A 20,808-nucleotide genomic window follows, 5' to 3' on the forward strand; every position below is an offset into this window, starting at 1 on the left:
TGAATGTATACTTACTAATTATTTATTATTAAATGTATAACCGAAGAAATCAAGAACAGATTCTTCTGTAAACATGTTTAGAACTTAGAGTAGTCATTTCTATTATTACTAAGAATAAAATTTCTGATAGTGACCAAGAAAAAGACTTAACACAACAGGCATTACTGATTGTTTCCATAAAGACGTTGAATAGAAGATGTATTGCTGGACAACAGAATTATAACAACATTCAACAACCAGTCTGAAAAGCATTTCACAACGTTAATGAATCACCACCACTAATTTGTTATGCTTTTATTTCTGTTTGCCAATATCAAGATATACAGAGCTTTCTGCTTAGTTGAGAAAATTATATGTTATGTATGCAAGTGAATGAAGACACCTTATTAAATTCTAGTTATACAGAAGGAACTTTACAAATATCTTCTGGATGATTAAATGTTCACCCTAATCACAATCACATAGCTTATTGAATCCTATTTTTATTTGAATTTGGTGAAAGTCCCAGTAGACTGGTTACATGTTACTAGGTAAATCAAGGATCCATACTACATATTACCAGGTAAATCAAGGTTCCATACCTAGGATTTTTACTTTGTTAAAAGAACTAAAGACAGGATTAAAAAAAGAATCTCAAAGACAATTTTAATAGAGTTAAAGGAATTGTAAAGTAGGACTAATTTATATATTCATAGCTATGCAGAAGAGAGGATGGAGGAAATTAGAAAGAAAGAAAGAAAGAAAGAAAGAAAGAAAGAAGGAAGGAAGGAAGGAAGGAAGGAAGGAAGGAAGGAAGGAAGGAAGAAGCTATGCTGCTTTAGTTAGGCAGACACATAGAGGTTAGCCACACAGACTAACCAGTCAATTGCTGGGATGGGGATGCTTTAGAGAAAAAGTAAGGCCAAAGTATTAGAAGGAAAAAAAAAAAGCTTAGAAGAGAGGTATGAAGGGAAAGCAGAAAATTAATTCAAGAATTTCAGCAGTCAGAAGCAGCTGTTGTGGTGGCAGTTTTATAAGACACTACTCTAAGAGGTTAGAGGTAGGTAGGGAAGGTTCTGGGAAAAACAGTTCATTTTATTTAAAAGAAGGAACATAATTTCTCTTATCTATTTAGCTTGTTTTTATTGTCAATTGACCTTCCTGAGAAATGCTGTACCTGGAATGTCTGGTCTCCACCCAGGCCAGGTATTTCATTCTCCTACTCTGAAAGAAATAGGTTCCCTTAATGTGTCTTTACTGCTACTGTAATGCAGTGACTCTAAGTAACAGGATTCTTGGTGTAGTCATCTTTTGTCAGTCAGGTCATGGCGCTATGTAGTTTAGGACAAATGCCTGAATAATATAACACAGATGATTACCTTAGTGTTTATCTCAGTCATAGGTAACTCTTTTTGCAGCTGCACACTTACTGAGTGTCATAGTTTTAGAAACACTGGAGAATACTAAAAGTAAAGAAGTGTCTACAATTTACTTAAAATGTTTATTGCAGTCTTAGAAGATAGTATTCTTAAGCTCTTACTTTTAACAATAACCATCTCAATGACTTATATTTTAGACATTCAAAGGTGCTAACCAGGAAAATAATAAAAAGAATCAAGCAAGAAAAATTATGCAACTATGAAGTGAAACATACATTCAAGTGCTGAAAACAAAGCCAGGGAAATATGTTTATTGTTAGTTGCCTGTTTATATACTTAACAATGGTACTGTGAATACAAATAGAGCAGGAAATAGCTATAAATCTTCATTAGAGTTGAAGGCAGCACCCCTCTAGTAACAGAAAACATAGACAGGAAAACCATGAGAATAAAACTTTCCAGTAGATTACTAAATACCTAAGCTCATTGCTATCTATGAAATGTGTCCTGCAACTGTGTAGAATTAACATTCTTTTTAAGGCCACATATAAAAGTTTTACTAGGACACACCATGTTCTGAGTGATAAAATCGTGCTCAGTAAATTTAAAATGACTCAAACGGTACAAAGTATCTTTTATGTTGGCAAAGATATTTATAGTCAAAATGAATAACAGAAGGTATCTTAAATTTTCTAAATATATGGAAATGAAATATATTTTTAAGCAACCCACGATCACTGAAAAAACAAGAAAAGTTAGAAAGAATTTAAATAAAATAATTATAAGTAAATAATATTCATGTGATATAGCTACAATAGTAATATATATGTTCTAAAAATATATTTATAACAAATGTATATACTACAAATAGTTAATAGATTTATTCTGGTGGTCAAATGCACAATTTTACAATGGAAATAAACAAAAAGAATAATGGGACAATCAATCTGAACCTGTAAAAATAAAATAAAATAAAATATTGAGAAAGCAAGTACTAAAAATAAGCCTAGGTATAAAACTGCTAAAAAATAAAGTCATTCCATAAATCAATAATATTTGTTCAATTTATAGAAAAGTTGATCATAGGGCAATGGAAAGAAATTACCTATTCTGCTTTTCTCTTGCAGTAAAGAGACACAATGACGAAAGACATACAAAAGAAAACCTTTAATTTATGATTTGTTTGGTGTTTTTGTGGGTGAGTCAAAGACAAACATTAGAGCATCCATGACCATTGTTATGGTGGAGACTGTGGCAGCAGGCAGCCTGTCATGTCCCTCAAGGGACAGTTAAACATTTACAACTGATTCACAATTCCAACTTAGAGAGGGAGGGATAGAGGGATGGAGGGAGGAAGGAAGAGAGGGAGGGAGGGAGGAAGAGAGAGAGAGAGAGAGAGAGAGAGAGAGAGAGAGAGAGAGAGAGAGAGAGAGAGAGACTTACTGGAATGGCTTGAAGTTTTGAAACCTAAAAGCCTACCCCCAATAACACACATCTTTCTAAAAGGTCATACTTCCCAATCTTTCTCCAAGAGTTCTGCATGCTGGAGACCAAGCATTCAAACATATGAGCCTATGAGGGCCATTTTCATTCAAACTAAACTGAGAAGAATGTATTTATATTAGATAAAGTAAGAAACACACATGAATACTTGTGTCATTTTTGAAGGCATCCAGAAGTGTTGGTCAATTTGCTTAAAAAAAAATTTCAAAAATAATATCATACAAGTTTAGAAGGGAGATAAAAAAAAAAAAAAGAATTGCTGCATTCTCCTCTCTTCCTTACAGCATTTGCCCTTTATGATGTTTCCTTGCAATAAGGATAGCCAAACTTAATTAGCTTTTAAAAAAAGTCATGTGGCTAGACATCAATGCCCCCTGCTATTACACATTAAGAAATAGAGGGCTTCTTCCAGTAACCCTCTTGAAATGAATACTGCCACAAAAGTCTTGTGACACATTCAAGAGCATGAGACAGTTGAGACAGAATTCTCTTGTTTATATTTCCTAGAATCATGACCCAGAGCAATTCAAAATAAAGACTTGGTGCTTTAAGTGTTACATATTGGGGCAAGGTGTTATATAGTGATGGATAAGTATGAAACTTTTTATTATTAATCGATTCGGTCATTTAGCCTAAGTGGGAAAATTTCATGGATGGCATAGCATGGCACTGACCATAGAAGAAATGATCTATATAACTTTAATTCTAATGAGAATAGTAAAATTTACTGTATAAAACTTTGGGACAATGAAATATACTAGGTGCAGGTATCTTCATTGATTATTTCTACCCTAAATTCAAGAAGGAATAACAGCAGCACTACAGAAGCTCTCACAGAAACAAAACATCTCAGTTATTCAATGAAACCACCATTTCTTATAAATCAAACACATACATTTATAGGAATGTATGGAACACTCAAAACTGCAAAATCTGCTGAAAACTTATGTGATACCCAATTTAATGGCAATGTGTGTCACAAGACACGTAAGTATTGAATTCTACTGACAAAGAATTACTTCTCAATGAATTAAAATTTGCATAAAGTTCAACTTTCATGATTTTCTTCATCCGTAAATATTGACATACCTATACAAGTGTGTATTATATCTAGTTAATAGCAAGGAACTATGGATATGAAATTTTATATGGAAAAATGTAAAAATATATAAGCAAGAATAAATTTCTAAGAAATACATATTTGACAAGAATCTACTTTTCTTTCTGTCTAAAGTTAAGCTATGCCATGGTGTGACATGGGTGAGACAGAACATGTATAAACGAAGAAGAATAGGAGTACAGAACCAATACCATTCATTATCAGTTAATTTTAAATAAGTGTGCAAAGGCAATTCAATGAAGGAAAGGGAGTCTTTTTAAAGAAATACTAACAATATTTCTAAAGATGGAATTTAAACAAAATAAAGTATGGAACTAGTCTGCTATACCATGCACATATAATTCCTATAAAGTTTAAACTAAAAAATAAAAGGCAAAACTTAAAATTTTTAAAAGAAAATGAAGGTAGAAATTTATAACTTAGGATAAGTTAACAGCTTTTTTAGGATTCAGTGCAGCTCAAATGCACACAAAGTAAAATCAACAAATGTCTTAATTCATCAAGATAGAGAATCCCTATTCTTTGAAAGTCACCAGTGAAGGACTGAATAGAAAAGGCTGTTCACTTCACAAGGAATCTGCTCAGGTTATAAACAGAACTCTTGGAATTCAAGCTTCACAATTTTCTCTTTCCCTCAGCTTGATCACAGTTTCCATACTTGTCCCTTTTTATTCATAGCCCACCATGTGTCCTTTCATTTTTTTCTGTGATGATACTTAAGAACATTTTTAGTTTTTAATTATTGCTCAATTCTAAAGCCAAGTTGTCTATTTTAAATATTTTTGCATCTGTTGCCAGCCTATGGATTTACTCAAATCTATATCTTCATCTGTCACTGCATTTTCTAATGCAGTGACTCAGAACAGTAATTCTTACAATACCTGAATCTTAGGTGCTGCCTTTCATGTGGATTATTTGTTGACCAGATTACATTTTGTTCCATATAGGGACCTACTGCTTAGGCAGCCTCACTGTGCAGAGATGGTTGATAAATGTGACATTTCAAAAGACAGAGAAGAAAGTACATGTTACATTGTTCTCTTAGTCTTCAAAATCACAGTGTCTTACCTAGCTTACTTTACCTGTGGAGACAAGCCATCAAAGGTAGCCCAGATTCATAACAATCAGACAGTCTTCTCTTAATGATGAAAAATGACAAACATGGACATCTAAATCCATAGTCATTGTTTTAAAAAAAGATGTATCTTATTCTGACTGCTCTCTGTGAATTGACTACCATCCTGAATTCTAGTTCACTTATGTTTAAAAACAAATTGTAATTATACATTTGTTCAATTTATAGGTAAAAAGATTAATGTAAATCATTAATTCAGTCTCCAGGACACACTAAGTATTCAATCCTGTGTGGACACCATCATCACTGGCAGTATTAACAATGGACTTACTCCTTTCTAGTATTCTCCCATAGTGTTTTTTGTTTTCCTAAATGGTCAAATGCAGCCTTGAAATAATCCCTTCTTCACTAGAGAATGAAGTACTTCATTTTATCTCCACCTAGGAAATGCTCATTTTAAAATTTCAATTATCACTTTTATGTAGATGACACATAAGTATATGTCATATATTAAATTTTCTCTTCTAAATCCCAAATAATACATACAACTATATTTTTAGACATATCCACATATTTTAACATATCTCAAATTCCATAGAATAAAAAGAAATTCATAATTTACCCCTTGTGGATGTTTGAATAGGTTTGTCCTCCATAGACTCATGTGTGTGAATGTTTGACCATAGGTAATGACACTATTATGTGTGGGCTTATTGGAGAAGGTGTGGCCTTCTTTGGGGAAAGTGTATCACTGTGTAGGTGGGCAATGAGGTCTCCTATGCTCAGCCTTTGTCATGACTGCCTACAGGAGGTAGCATCTCATGTTGCTGCCCGTGGATCAAGATGTAGAACTCTTAGCTCCTCCAGCACCCTGTCTGCATGCACTCTGCCATGCTTTCCACCCTGTTGACAATGGACTGAAACTCTAGACTGGAAGCCAGCCTTAATTAATTGTTATTTTTATAAGAGTTAACCTTGGTCATGATGTCTCTACACAGTAGTGGAAACCCTAACTGAGACAGTCCTTTTGCCCAACCATCCTTTGTTTTACATTTATTGACTGAAGAGTATTAGTAAGCTTTCCTTGAGTTTATGTTTCTTTCATCTTTAAATGTTAAAATGTATAGACATAGAGACATCTTAACTACTAGCCCACTGTCATATAATGATACCTAATGTAAGTGATTCAACTTTGTCATATGATGTCCTCACAAAATATTCATAAAATTAATAATAGTAAATCATTTTTAATTTATTTTGTAATATTTAACTATACAAATAAATATCTGGGAGTTTAAAAAATAAAACTACTAATTTTTATAACTATAATACAAAATATATTTGTAATTAAGGGTTATTTTTTGATAAAAGATTGAAAGAAAAAATATTGTTAATTAAACCTCAAATATTAAAGAAGCAATATATCATTTGAAACATTATATTTTCCTTATTTATTATTAACTATCTTACACATCAAAAGCTTTGTCCCAATAATTTCATAAAGTTAAACAAATGGAACAATTTTATATTGATATGTTTTTTGTTCATGGACTTATCTAAGCCTATAATTCAATGTGGTTTTTTCTATGGAGCTTAACTACAGCTTTGAAGATTTGTCAAGGACCAGGAAATAACAGACACTGAAATGTTTGCAATGTCTTGAATTTTCCTTAGTTCAGTGATCATATCTTCTTTAAATTTAGAGCTTTTATTGAACTTAGATATGTTCATACAAAAACTTAGAAGTATTCAGTTCATTAATTTTACCAAGATTTTTTTCCCTCTATCTTAGAGAATTCAAAGTATGCCACTGGAAAGCTGTTCATGAAGAAAAGTAGTATTCTGCTAGATCAGATGAGATCTCAAGTCTTCAGATGCACATCAGTGGAAAGAATTCTTCGGGTAGACCTGAAATCAAGCATGTGAGAAATGGAGAGAGGCGTTAATAGCATTCCCTGGAGCTTCTAACAACTGAAGCTGTTAATAGCTACAGCTACGGATATGAACATAGTCACTAAAACCAAATTTTTCTAGTCAAAAGCACAATGAATGCCCACAATGAGGTTAAAATAAAAGTTTCTAGCCATATCAAATTTTATAAATGTATACCTTTATATATAATTTCTTTCAAAACTAATAGCATAATGAATCTCCTCCAAATATATTAAACATAATTAAATATATGAGGACTTTATAACTCCTGAGTGCCTCCTAATTATATTGGGAAGGACATATACATTAGTTTTAGGCTAAATGAGTATTTTATTTTTTTTTTACTATTAGCATCATGCTAGTTCACCTTCATATAAAATTACTTTCTTTTAATATTTTAAAAATATTATTAACATATTTATTTGTTCACACACACACACACACACACACACACACACACACACACACACATTATAAAGAGTATTTGAAAGCCAGAGGTCAGTTCTCTCTTATTACATAATTTCTGTGAATCAAATTCAGGTCATTGGTCCTGGCTTCAGGCACCTTTACCTATGATTTATGTTTTGTGCAAAGTATCAAAGAAAAAAATCCCCACTTAAGAGTGTCAAACATCTTGATGAGTTTAGTTGTTAGTAAGCAAGTGAGCTAGCCAGCACTTCTACTGGCTATAAGAGAACTCTCCAGTTGTCTAAAGTGGTTTACAAGTCTGCAGGTTGGTTATTCATTGATGACTTCAGATTGTTTCATTGAATGAATCAAAAAAGGGGAAGATTTGGTTATTATATTAATTCAGGTCAAAATCACCCTTCCATAAAACTGGGACATTGGCTACATCACTTCAGTTTTTAGGTTGACTTTTGATAATGTGGAGTGTTGGTGTAACTCCAGATTGAATTAATCTGTAGGGGAATGGTATGGAGTACAGTTTAAAGCAATGGTGACTCATAAGTCAAGATTTATAGGCAACTATTTCACAGAGCAGTATAATTCCATAATCAGACTGAGAAGAAAAGTCAAATAATGGACTGATTATTGGTGTCACAAAGTCTTGATTAATATTTCATGAATATATTCTAAATTTATAGAAGAATTTTTGTCTACAGACGGCCTTTAGATGGAGGGAGAGTTCACTCAGGAATCACTAGTTCTGCACTGAGAGCTGGAATATATAATACTATCAGATGTCCAGGGGAGGAAACCAGATGAGGCTGGGATGATCAGTTGTTAAAGCAACATAAATTTTAACTACATTTTTTTTTCTGAAACTAACTCAGTAAAGGTTGCACTTCCATCTCTTTCCAGCTTCTGAGTTTAGGTTCATGACAATGTCCATTCTCACATATCATTGCCAATTTCAAACTGTGACACTATTGATGAGATCAATTGCTCTGTCTGTTGAGATTATGTATTTCTCATAACCTGGGTATTAAAATTGCTATTGATGTGGGGTTAGATGAAATACAGCAGAGATGTGAACAGATGTGTCACAATTCAGTCACTTAATATTTAGGACATGTTTTCTCACTAGTATTTACAAGATAGAAATTTCTCTCCTGAGATGAATTATATAAAGTAAGGATTTGTGGCCCTTGGTGAGGGTTGTGCTGCTGTTTAGCTTCTATGGAGTCCTATGGCTGTTAAAGTTTCTTGAGGCTAGAGTGTAAAACAGATGCATTTGGTCTCAACATAAAAAGAGAATGCAGCAGGCTATTTTCTCATTGGAGTGATTACATGGTGGCCAGACCAGCAGTTCTTATAAAATATGGTATTCATTTTTTTGTTCCGCATCCAAATATGTGGATATTTCTGCTTTCAAAGCTAGTGATTCAACAAGACTGGCATACAATCTATTTATTATGTGCATGACATAAACTGAAAAATAGAAGGTTATTAAAAGTATAGAAAAAACCCTTAGGTACAATACATGAGTAGAATAGATCTCTGATACCTGGGGTCCTGTCTTTGTAGAAATGCAGGCATACAATTTTTTTGAAAGCATCAACCCCCTTTTTATCTCTTCTGGTGGTATATTCTCTCCTTTACCTTTACATTCGTTACTTAACTCCAGCTGTCTCCTCTGTCACAATCTACAAATTATTTCGTCAGTCTTTCTCTTTAGCTCAGCTGAATTTTAAGATCAATGAACTTACTTGCCAATTTGACAGGGCTATCAGTTGTTGTAACAGTTAATTAAGCCTTACAAATTATTGTAACCCATGACAAGCAGTCTCTACATTGTTTAATCAGCAAGCAATAACACAGTTAAATTTGCCTGAAATAGACATGATGTTCCACAAGGCAGATATTTTCAACCAGCTGTCCAGCTTAGAATTTACTGAACACCTTTGAAAACAAAAAACCTTTAAGCCTTCAACACAAGAATCTTCTGAAAGCACTTGAAAATGTCCTTTTCTCCTTCAAAATCTAATTTGTAGTCAAGCTAAGGTGTAATGAAAAAGCAGTGCTCTGTCTGGTTGGTGTTTAGCACTAATTCAGGGAAGACAAAGCAACTAGAGAGCAGTATCCAGGAGGAAAGGATACTAAAGGCAGGGCTATGTAAACACACTTACCACATTTTCATTTATCTGGTTCATTGACTTTGTCTTGTGAAAATTATAGCCAAGGAGTGAAGCTGGTAATGTGAACAACTTCACGGCTGATTGTCACACTTAAAATATCATTCAACCTGACAAGCTGGCTGGGAAGCCAACAATCAATCTACCTGTAAAAACCCACTTATGTTTGCTCATTGCTGAGAAACATTCTTCACAGGATAGCCCTGGCAAACCCATTAGCTCAGTAGTTGCATGTAAGATGACAGCAGTTATGTTTCCAGAAACACTATTTGTGTCTGGATTTTAGTTGAGGCTATGAAATGTTTGCAATATAGATACTGTCTTCAAAATCATTATTTTAAAATGGCACATTTCCTTTTCTAACGACATAAATGTATGTGATAATTTATTCCCAGCAGGGGAGACACATTTTTTATGCTTGTACCCTTGCAAAAGCAAGTATGTGGAGAGAGAGAGAGAGAGAGAGAGAGAGAGAGAGAGAGAGAGAGAGAGAGAGAGAGGAAGAGACTAAAAAGGAGATGAAGGGAGGGCACTGGAGGGTTATGGGTACTCTGTAACCCTGCATAATCTACTAATCACTACTAATTAGATCCATAGCACATCCATAGCAAGAATCAGTCTTGCACACGTATTTAGAGCTCTTTGTGTCATTTGTGTACTTTTAGTCGGTTATGTCATTAGTGAAGTACACTTCGTTCCCAGCAAAATAATCCAGAAACCAATTCTGCTTCAGATTATGCCAACCATTGATTGACACAATTTCATCACACTAGAAAACCAGTGTCTGCTTCCTTGAGCCATGGCTGCCAACACAATATATTTTATTTCTTCTGAGTGGTTCTTCATATCATCTTAATTCAGTTTCCAGGATATGGCCTGATTTCTTTCTGTTCTTTTTTTTTTTCTTTCTTTAACCATTTTTTATATAACTGTGCTTGCCATTATCCCTACATTTTGGGGCTTCTTATTGACCTTTCTTTTTCACATAACAGATCCTAAGCTTTGAAAGAGAATTGAGAGTTAAATAATCTCAGCCCTGCTGCATCTCCAGAAAAATCTCTTGCAGCTTCAGAGATATTCAATAAAATCTACTGCAATGAATACAGGAACTCAACCAGACTGTGCTAGGTATCAGCGTACTGGTAGCACAAGAATAGTGGGTTTAAACAAAGAGTACCTTTGATATAAAGAAATGATCAAACAAGGTTATTGCTGTAAAGAAATGAGTAGGGAAAAGGTTTGTAGATGTTATTGATTTTAGAAAAAACTTCAAGGAATGGGAGATGTCACAGGTTGATTCTGTACATCATTCATATGCATGGGGCTATTGGAATGACAATTTTGATCAAATTTATGGATTTGCACTTAATTATTTATTCTCAAGATAACTACCTAAAACAAATTGTACATCACTTGGCAATGTGTTGCTCTGCACTTCATTGGTGGGGTGAACAGCAGGAAGCAGGCCATGCAAATTTCATCAAGGAACTACATGAATATATTCATAATGAAATACATAACTAAATATGTGGTACACTTTAACTAGTTAATGTTTACAGTTTTAAATATTACGTATAATGACTAAGTAGAGTCCATTGAGTTTTTAAATAAATATCAATGTTTTCTCCTTTCAAATTTAAAGTGCATATTTAAATACTTTTCTATACTGTTTATTCATTCAGTTTCCTGGTAAGTGGAGAAGGAAATCATCACAAATTCACTTTTCCTCCGTACATAGTGTCCCCACATGATAATACATACAGTGCACTTAGTTTAAGTCAATAAAACCTCAGGAAAAAAAATCACTATATTTTTAAAGTTACTCCAACATATTGGGAAAAAATATCAGTTAGAGCATATCAGTTAGATATCTGAGTTCAAGGACAGCCTGTTCTACTAATTGAATTCTAAGATAGCCAGGGCTACAGAGAGAAATCCTGTCAAAAAAAAAAAAAAACAAACAAACAAACAAAAAAAACAAAAAAAAAAAACAAAAAACAAAAAAAAAAAAAAAAGCAAAACAAAAAATAAAAAAAACCACAACAAACAAAAAAACAAAATTGCAACAAACAAAAAGCCCCTAACAAGCTCCTCACTTGTTCAGCTCCTTGCTGAAGCTCCCATAGAGAGCTTGGTCTCTGCAGAGGATGCTTTGGTCTTCTTCACTGGAGCATTTCTCTCCAAGGAGCTTTTTATCATCTCCCCTCCATGGTTGTTAGGTCAGCTGGACCATTGCCCTGCTTCAATGCACTCCAGGTAGCTCCTTAACTCACTCTCTAGCTCCATACCTTTAAAAGAAAATCCCACCTGTGTGTTACAAAATGTGTTTTTTTTTCTAGGGCTTATTTTGTTTATTTAGTTTAGGTTTTGGTGACTTTAGTTTGTCTTTCTGTTGGGGGCAGACACTATATAAGCCCACACTATATATGGCTTCAGTGTTCTTGTGGAGCCTCCTGAATGCTGGGGTGATGAGCAGTGTCATACTTCACTTCATTGTGCATTGTATAACTTTAGCCAATAATATTAATATTTAATTAAATATTTAAAATTATTTTTGAGATTTTATGCAAGTGTGGCTTACATTTTGATTATATTGATTCACTGTCCTCCCTACTATCTCCTCCTAGATTTAACCTTTATACCCATACCCTTTATCCCTATCCATATTTCCCTTTTACTTTAAGTCTTTTAATTTTTACAACCCACCAAAGCAGATTAATGATGCTTATACCATCATAAATAGGAGGCCATCTCTTGAGGCATTATTTACCTACCAGAGAGAAGGTTCTTAATCTGGCACCATCTTTTTTAGCAACCATAAGCTGATAATAGCTTCACAAATAGGTCTTAAGGGGATGTGATCCTTCTGCCTCCTCCATTCTTCCAGGAATGCTTCCTGGCTTGACTTGTACAACTTTTGAGAAGATATCACAGCTGCTAAGACTTCATGAGTGCAATCGTCATGTACAGACAACACTTGGGTCTTAGACAGTTCTCACATGGTCTTCTGTTCTGAAAGTCTTTCTGTGTCCTCATCTGCAGTCTTCCCTAAGCCTTTATATATAAGATACGATTCAGAGGTCCCATTTCCAGCTTAGCTTTAAACACACATTCCATCATTGTATGTCAATCAATTATAATGTCTTATATTAACTTTTGTCCACAGCACAAATAAGCTTTTCTGATGACATCTGAGACTGCACTAAGCTGTGAATATAGATTTGTGTTTACAGGACACTATGATATCAGAAGCTACCTAGAAAAGTCTAAAGGCATGCAAGTGACTATTCTGGAGATGGCACAGAATTTTTTCATGCTCTGCAATAGGGAAGTTCTGAGGCAAGGTCCCCAGAGACTTTGAGCCATGATTGCCTCTTACTGCTGATGCCTTTTTTTCTGTCACTATTATATAGCCTAATGATTTCTGGGCATTAGTTCACCATTCTGGGCTGATTCTGCAGATTAACAAGAAGATGAACTCTTACGTAGCTATGTTGTGTAGGCAAACTGAGGATTTCATAATTCCTAATAATGATTTTATAAAATCCTAAAATTCATACAAGTAATTTTGAGCCCTCTCAAAGATGCAAATAGGACTGTACAAACCTTCATGTGTCCCAGGCTAATAGAACTAGGATAAGAAAGCAGACTTGGAACAAATTTATGATCAGGGAAACCATTCCTTCTAGGTTAGCCATGAGACTATTATCTGGTAACTAAATATCATAAACTGAGAATGAACATTGTAGGAGCAAGAAAAGTAAAAAAAAAAATTGAATGGTTTATTTATATCAAATTTCAAAATGATAACAAGCTAGACAGAAGATTTGTCTATCAACAAAGCCATACTGACTTATAAAAATTATTGCTTTAAACATATAATGAACTTAATGTGTCTAGATGATAGATAATGCATGTTTTGTCAGGAACTAGTCTTATGGAAAGACATGAAAGTATTTTTTGTAAGTCTTTGTCATTTTAGACATAAACTATCATTTTGAAAATGCTATGAACTTATGCAATGTAAAGATACTTGGAAAACCATGTGATTTGTTATCCCAACATAGTACAAGAAATAAGAACTGAAAATTAACAGTGGTGCAGGTTTTTTCAACTTCATTGAGATTGAATGAAAGTTTTCTGCATGTATGAATTTCTTTTATCTTTTATCTTTTATCTTTCATATTTTATTTCACTTCTATTCTTTTCTGTCTAGCTCACAAAGAGTTAACAAATTTCAAGCCTCTTGCCTGAACAGTGAGAGTTCCCTGAGGCAGAGACAAAAGAGACTAGTAATTAAACCCTTTTCCTTTTAATTCTAGCTGCTGGCAATAGGAGTTAATTACCAGAAGCTAGGGGCCTCTTGCCTTAGAATAGCAAAGAGTTAAAAAAAAGAAAAGGTAAATATTACCAAAAATAAATAATGTGTGCTCTCACTGCTGCCCATTGCTAGTTTCCTCAGAGAACTGGTGTCCTGGCTGGTCTGCAGCAGCATGATATGATATTGTTGCTTTAGAAAAACAAAACAAACAAACAAAAAACAGTAGTATGTTTACCTCCAGGATCCTTGAGTTTCCCAGATGTAAATTTTTGCTTAGCTAATTAAATTTCAATATGCTTCCAACTTTGCAATATATTATAGTGGATTAATAAGTTTTAAGTTGTTGTAATGGCTTTCTGTGTATTCTTCCCATCTTAGAAATCTATCTCAATGTTGACAATTCATGCAAAATTCACTTGGCAGTTGTTCTTACTCAATTGAATGATATTGCATTGAAATTCGGAACAACAGTATTTTCTCAAAATTTAATTGTTCTTTAAATTTTTTAAGTTATAATGTACTTTAAAACCATTAATGCCCAAGTCTGTGCAAGTCAGTCACTAAGATTGCCATAAAATATTCATCTAATTGTCTGTGCTTCCTGAGAGAGACAGGATTTTAGAGAAGGGGCCACAGGTAGCTGTTAGTGACAAACATGTAGCATATGCTTCTCAAATTCTTTGGCACCTGGTTCCACAAAGGATCAATCTTTTTCAAAAAAAAAAAAAATCTTAAACCTGTTTTAAATAGCCATTCTTCACAAGGTCACTATGTAAGATGGACAAGGTGAAGGGAAACCTGACCCAAGAAAAGTATAATTTTATCTTAAAATTAGCTGACTTTTTATTCCAGCTACACTTAAGCTGCATTCATTATAAATACAGATTGAGGGAAAACTACATTTTTTAAATTAATAGGCTTTATACAGTGTGTTTCCATGTTCTTCATGTGCAATAGGCTTGGTATTCAGTATGGGTAATCTGAAAATGTATGGATTCTTGCAGAGGGGAGCTTAATAGGCCAATATGGTCATTATCCTTGGATGAAATTGAGGTAATTGTTGTGGAAGAGCACTTTGAATTTCCTGAGAAGATGATTATAAAATAATAAAAACTTTGTGATGGATGTTATGCTTGTGAACACATGACATTAAACTGTTCCACAAAGTGCCACCAGGCTGTCACATTACATGATGTGACTAAACCAAAGCAATCCTCAACATATCTTAGAGCCACATTGTCTAAACTTTCAGCCTCCCAATGTGCTGTGAGTCTCTTTTTGTCACAAGTAATGTTGTTTCATACATATGCTGTCACAGTCAGTCCAAAGAAGACTAGAAACTGACTTGGCAGAATTGAAAATATACTAAAGAAAGATATGTGTTTCAAATTGATTGTCAGATAACTGAAACAACAGGCCCAGCAATATGGAAATTTTTCAAATCTGGTGTTTGAAGAAGTAAAATTTCCAGGAGAAAGAAAGATCTTTTTCTTCAAATGAAATATGAGACAGAAGTCTAGACAATGAAAGGCTAGTGGCAGGATCATAGGTGTTGACTAGACTGTGTACATATTTATATCCTTGAATATGTTTTTAAATTTTAGTTATTTCAGGATGTAAAGATGGACTTGAGGGGTTTTCTGAGCCTCTTTGTACCCTCTTCCTTTGTACCCACATTAAATAAACCTTCTTTTTCTGCTTCTACTTTTAATTTGATTTTTAAAGTAAGCTAATTAAGGACAGTAGTTAGGCACTTAGGTTGTGACCCTTATGTCTGATAACACTAATTTATAAACTGATGACATAGCTGCTTAATGGTATGGTTAAAGGGTGGGTTTTTTTATTGTAGATATTGAAGAGAGCCAGAGAACAAGAGAGAGAGAGAGAGAGAGAGAGAGAGAGAGAGAGAGAGAGAGAGAGAGAGAGAGAGAGAGAGAGAGAGAGCAAGATAGTGTGAGAGACAGACAGACAGACAGAGAGAGACAGAGATACAGAGAGAGAACAGCCAGAGGCATCTGGAAGACTCCAGAGCAGAGAGAAAAAGAAGGAAATTGAACATGTCTAGTAGACTGGACTTGGGCAGGGCTATCTATAGGAAAGAGTAGTATAACAGGAAATAGTGAGTAGGAAACGCATCATGAGAGAAGTAGGAACAGAGCAGAGAGAGAGAGGAACACAGTGTGTGAATAGCTAGGTGACAAGGAGAATGAGTATCTGTGAGCAAGGAAGCCTGAGAGCTGGAGTGACTTTAGGGTGAGGTAGGGTGGGAAGAACTAAAATACAAGCACGGATTTTGAAATGTTTAACAAGTACCTGTAATACTGAAGGAGTCTTATCCCATAGGCAGCCTCATGTACCTTGTACTGGAAGTAAGGGAACTGACTCATTTTAATAGAGAGGAATCGGCTTCACAAGCTCCCAAGAAATGCTGACCTTTTAATAACTGCCAGGTAACTCAGATCCAAAAGGGCATGCATGGTATGAACTCACTGATAAGTCAATATTAACCAAAATGTAGAGAGTACCTAGGATACAATCTACATACAGACTGTAAGAAGTGAAACAAGCTGAAAGGCCCAAGTAAGTATACTTCAATCTCACTTAAAAGGGGGAAGGAAAGGATCACAAGAGGCAGAGGGAGGGAGGGACCTGGGTCAGAGAGGGGAGGAGGAAGGAAAAAGGGCAACAGGATTAGGTATAAGCGTGGGACAGGAGAGAAGCCCAGATTGCCAAGGGAATAAATGGAAATAAGCAGCTTCTGGGATTGAAAGGCCAGGGGGTGGGGTTGGGGAATCCTCTACAATGTACCATAGACCATGGAGATAAGAGACTTTCAGGACTCAATGGAAGTGACCGTAGCCAAAATGCCCAACATTTGGGAAAGGGAACTCAAAGAGTCCACTTCCAGTAGATAAATAAGGCCTCAAGTAGAGGGACTCGGTTACTAATCCACAGTCAAAATTTCTCACCCACAATTGGTCCTATCTAAAAGAATTCCAAGGATAAGAATGGAGAAGAAACTGAAGAAAAGACAGTCCAATTACTGGCCCAACATGGGATCCATCACATGGGGGATGGGATGCTCCAAAGCACTGATGTTATGATGTGCTTACAGATAGGACCCTGGAATGGCTGACCTCTGAGAGGCCCTACCACCAGCTGAATGAGACAGATATTTACACCTAACCACTGGACTGAAGTCCAGGACCCCTATGGTTGGGGAAGAGTTGAAGAAGCTGAAGGTGAAAGATACTCCATAGGAAAACCAACAGTCTCAACTGACCCAGATACTAGGGAACACCCAGAGACTGAGCCACCAACCAGGAGCATATAATTGAGGGCTGGTCTGAGGCTCCTGATACATACATAGCAGAGTTCTGCCTGGTCTGGCCTCAATGGGAGAAGTTGCACTTAATCGTTGAGAGTCTTGAGGCTTCAGGGAAGAGGGGAGTTCTCATGGGCAAAGAATACCCTCTCAGAGTCAAGGAAGAAGACGGATGGAATGAGGAATAGTAGAAAGGGGCATTGAGGGGGAAGAAATGACTGGAATGCAAATAAATAAAATATTTTTTAAAAAAATTTGCCAGAAATACTGCTATAGACCATATTGAACCTACATACAATGTCTGGACTGCCTTTAGGAATTTGGGGAATATGGGTTTTCTTTATACTTGACAACAAAGTATACTTACAAAGCCATCACTTATACATTGTGACACATGTCTATAAGAGCCCACCACTCTGGGTGTTTAAAGGGGAGATTGAGCTCAAAGTTAAAGGCAAGTGGGGAATGCACTCTGCCAAAAATATAAAAAAGAAACAGCCATAGCTTTTGCTTATACGTGATAGCAAATTAAGGCTACAAGTCTCTGTTGTAAGGGTTACTATTGCCATGATGAAATACCATAACAGAAGCATCTTGGGGCAGAAAGGGTTTATTTAGCTTATGCTTTTACATCATAATTCATCATCAAATAATTCAATATTAGAACTCAAGCAATACAAGAATCTGGAGGCAGAAGCTGATGCAGAAGCCATTGAGAAGGGCTGCTTATTGATTTGCCCTTCATAGATTCCATAGCCTTTTTTTTTTTTTTTTGTAAAAGACAAGATCATCAGACGAGGGGTACCATCAACAACTATATGCTGGGCCTCTCTATTAATCACTAATTAAGAAAATGTCCTTCAAGCTTGACTGCAACCAAATCTTATGGAGAATTTTTCACAACTGAGGCTCCCTCATTGCTGATGACTCTAACTTGTATCAAGTTGTTATAAAACTAATCAGTACATTTTCAAAATACAATGAATGATTTTACAGTGAGTGATATTTTAGATGTGACAATAAAACTTTAAAAACCTAAACAACATTAAGTGATCCCAGTGGATGTGTATTGTAGAGTTCATTTTTCATTTTTCTTTCTAGGAACATGGCTTGAATTTCAGAAGACATAATACAGATTAAAAAGACTCTTGTGTTTTGTTGTTCTGTATTTACCAGTGTGCATACATGCTCTCTATTTCTCTCTTTTTCTCTTTTTGTCATTTTAGTTTAGGCATTACTTTTTTTCAGTGAATCTGTTTGAATATTTCCTAGGCAATATTTAATGATAATTTCTTCTCTGCTTCACAATGACATTTTAGGAAACTCATTTCAGTATTTAATAACTATTGCTCCTCTAGGGTAATGTTCTTTATAGCCAACTTAAATTACTTACTCAGTAACCTAAAGCAATTTTTAGATTTGTCTGCAGCCATCTTCTTCAGAGGCTATCAATTAGAAGATAAGCACTAAGTTATTTCCAATTCACATTTTGGTGTTTCTTTTGCTTGCTTGATTGTTATTTCCTCACACAGGGATATATGCTGTGAATTGCTCACTACCATTCATATTCAGACATGAACTTAGTGCAATGGACACAAGCATACATAAGTAAAAAAGAGAAAGAAGAGGAAGAGGAAGAGGAAGAGGAAGAGGAAGAAGAAGAAGAAGAAGAAGAAGAAGAAGAAGAAGAAGAACAACAACAACAACAACAACAACAACAACAACAACAAAAAATAAATAAATAAAAAGAAGAGTGCTTGCTTCGGCAGCACATATACTAAAATTGGAACGATACAGAGAAGATTAGCATGGCCCCTGCACAAGGATGACACGCAAATTCGTGAGGCGTTCCATATTTTTAAAAATACTAAAAGCAATAAGGGAAAAAGGCAAAGTAACATATAAAGGCAGACCTATAAGAATTACACCAGACTTCTTACCAGAGACCATAAAAGCCAGAAGATACTGGACTGATATCATACAGACCCTAAAAGAACATAAATGTCAGCCCAGACTACTATACCCAGCAAAACTGTCAATCATTATTGATGGAGAAACCAAAATATTCCATGACAAATCCAAATTTACACAGTATCTCAACACAAACCCAGCACTTCAAAGGATAATTGGTGGAAAACTCCATCACAAGGATGGAAACTAAAACCTAGAAAAAACAGGAAAGTAATCTTCCAAAAACCATAAAAGAAGGTAGCTACACAAACATATCTCCACTGCCAATAACAAAAATAACAGGAAACAACACTCTTTTTTCCTTAATATCTCTTAATATCAATGGACTCAATTCTCCAGTAAAAAGACATAGAGTATCAGACTGGATACGTAAACAGGACCCAACATTTTGCTGCATTCAGGAAACTCACCTCCGTGGAAAGGACAGACACTACCTCAGAGTAAAAGGTTGGAAAACAATCTTCCAAGCAAATGATCCCAAGAAACAAGCTGGAGTAGCAATTCTAATATCAAACAAAATCAGTTTTCAACCAGAAGTAATCAAAAAAGATAAAGAAGGACACTTCATATTCATCAAAGGAAAAACTTACCAAGAGGAACTTGCAATTCTCAACATCTATGCCCCAAATGTAAAGGCACCCACATACATAAAGACACTTTACTAAAACTTAAAGCATACATTGCACCCTACACAATAATAGTGGGAGATTTCAACACCCCACTCTCAGCTATGGACAGATCATGGAAACAGAAACTAAATCGAGACACAATGAAACTAACAGAAATTATGAACCAATTGGACTTAACTGACATCTATAGAACATTTCATCCTAAAACAAAGAATATACCTTCTTCTCAGCACCTCATAGTACCTTCTCAAAAATAGACCATATAATTGGTCACAAAACAGGCCTCAACAGATACAAAAAGATTGAAATAATCCCTAGTACCTTATCAGACCAACATGGATTAAGACTTGTCTTTGACATGGACAAAAACAACAGAAAGCCCACATACACTTGGCAACTGAACAATGCTCTACTCAATGATAACTTGGTCAAGGAAGAAATTAAGAAAGAAATTAAAGACTTTTTAGATTTAAATGAAAATGGGGACACATCATATCAAAACATGTGAGACTCATTGAAAGCAGTACTAAGAGGAAAAATCATAGCTCTAAGAGCTCACAAAAAGAAAGTGGAAAGAGCATACATTAACAACTTGACAGCAAACCTAAAAGCATTAGAACAAAAAGAAGCTAGTATACCCAAGAGGAGTAGTCAGCAGGAAATAATCAAACTCAGGGCTGAAATCAACCAAGTTGAAACAAAAAGAATTATACAAAATATCAACAAAACCAGGAGCTGGTTCTCTGAGAAAATCAACAAAATAGACAAACCTTTAGCCAGACTAACCAAAGGGCACAGAGACAGCATTCAAATTAATAAAATCAGAACTGAAAAGGGAGACATAACAACAGAAACAGAGGAAATTTAAAAAATCATCAGATCCTACTACAAAGGCCTATACTCAACAAAATTGGAAAATCTGGAGGAAATGGACAATTTTCTAGATAGATACCAGGTACCAAAGTTAAACGAGGAGC

General features: G+C 35.0%; 1 non-coding gene across 1 annotated transcript; it reads left to right on the forward strand.

Moving 5' to 3' along the window:
- The first annotated feature begins 18,984 nt into the window (after window positions 1-18,984).
- Window positions 18,985-19,091, forward strand: LOC117709764 (U6 spliceosomal RNA). The gene has a single exon (XR_004606983.1). It is a non-coding gene; the product is annotated as a U6 spliceosomal RNA (small nuclear RNA).
- Window positions 19,092-20,808: the final 1,717 nt, after the last annotated feature.

The sequence above is a fragment of the Arvicanthis niloticus genome, chromosome 5 (assembly GCF_011762505.2).
Source record: "Arvicanthis niloticus isolate mArvNil1 chromosome 5, mArvNil1.pat.X, whole genome shotgun sequence".
Lineage (NCBI taxonomy): Eukaryota > Metazoa > Chordata > Mammalia > Rodentia > Muridae > Arvicanthis > Arvicanthis niloticus.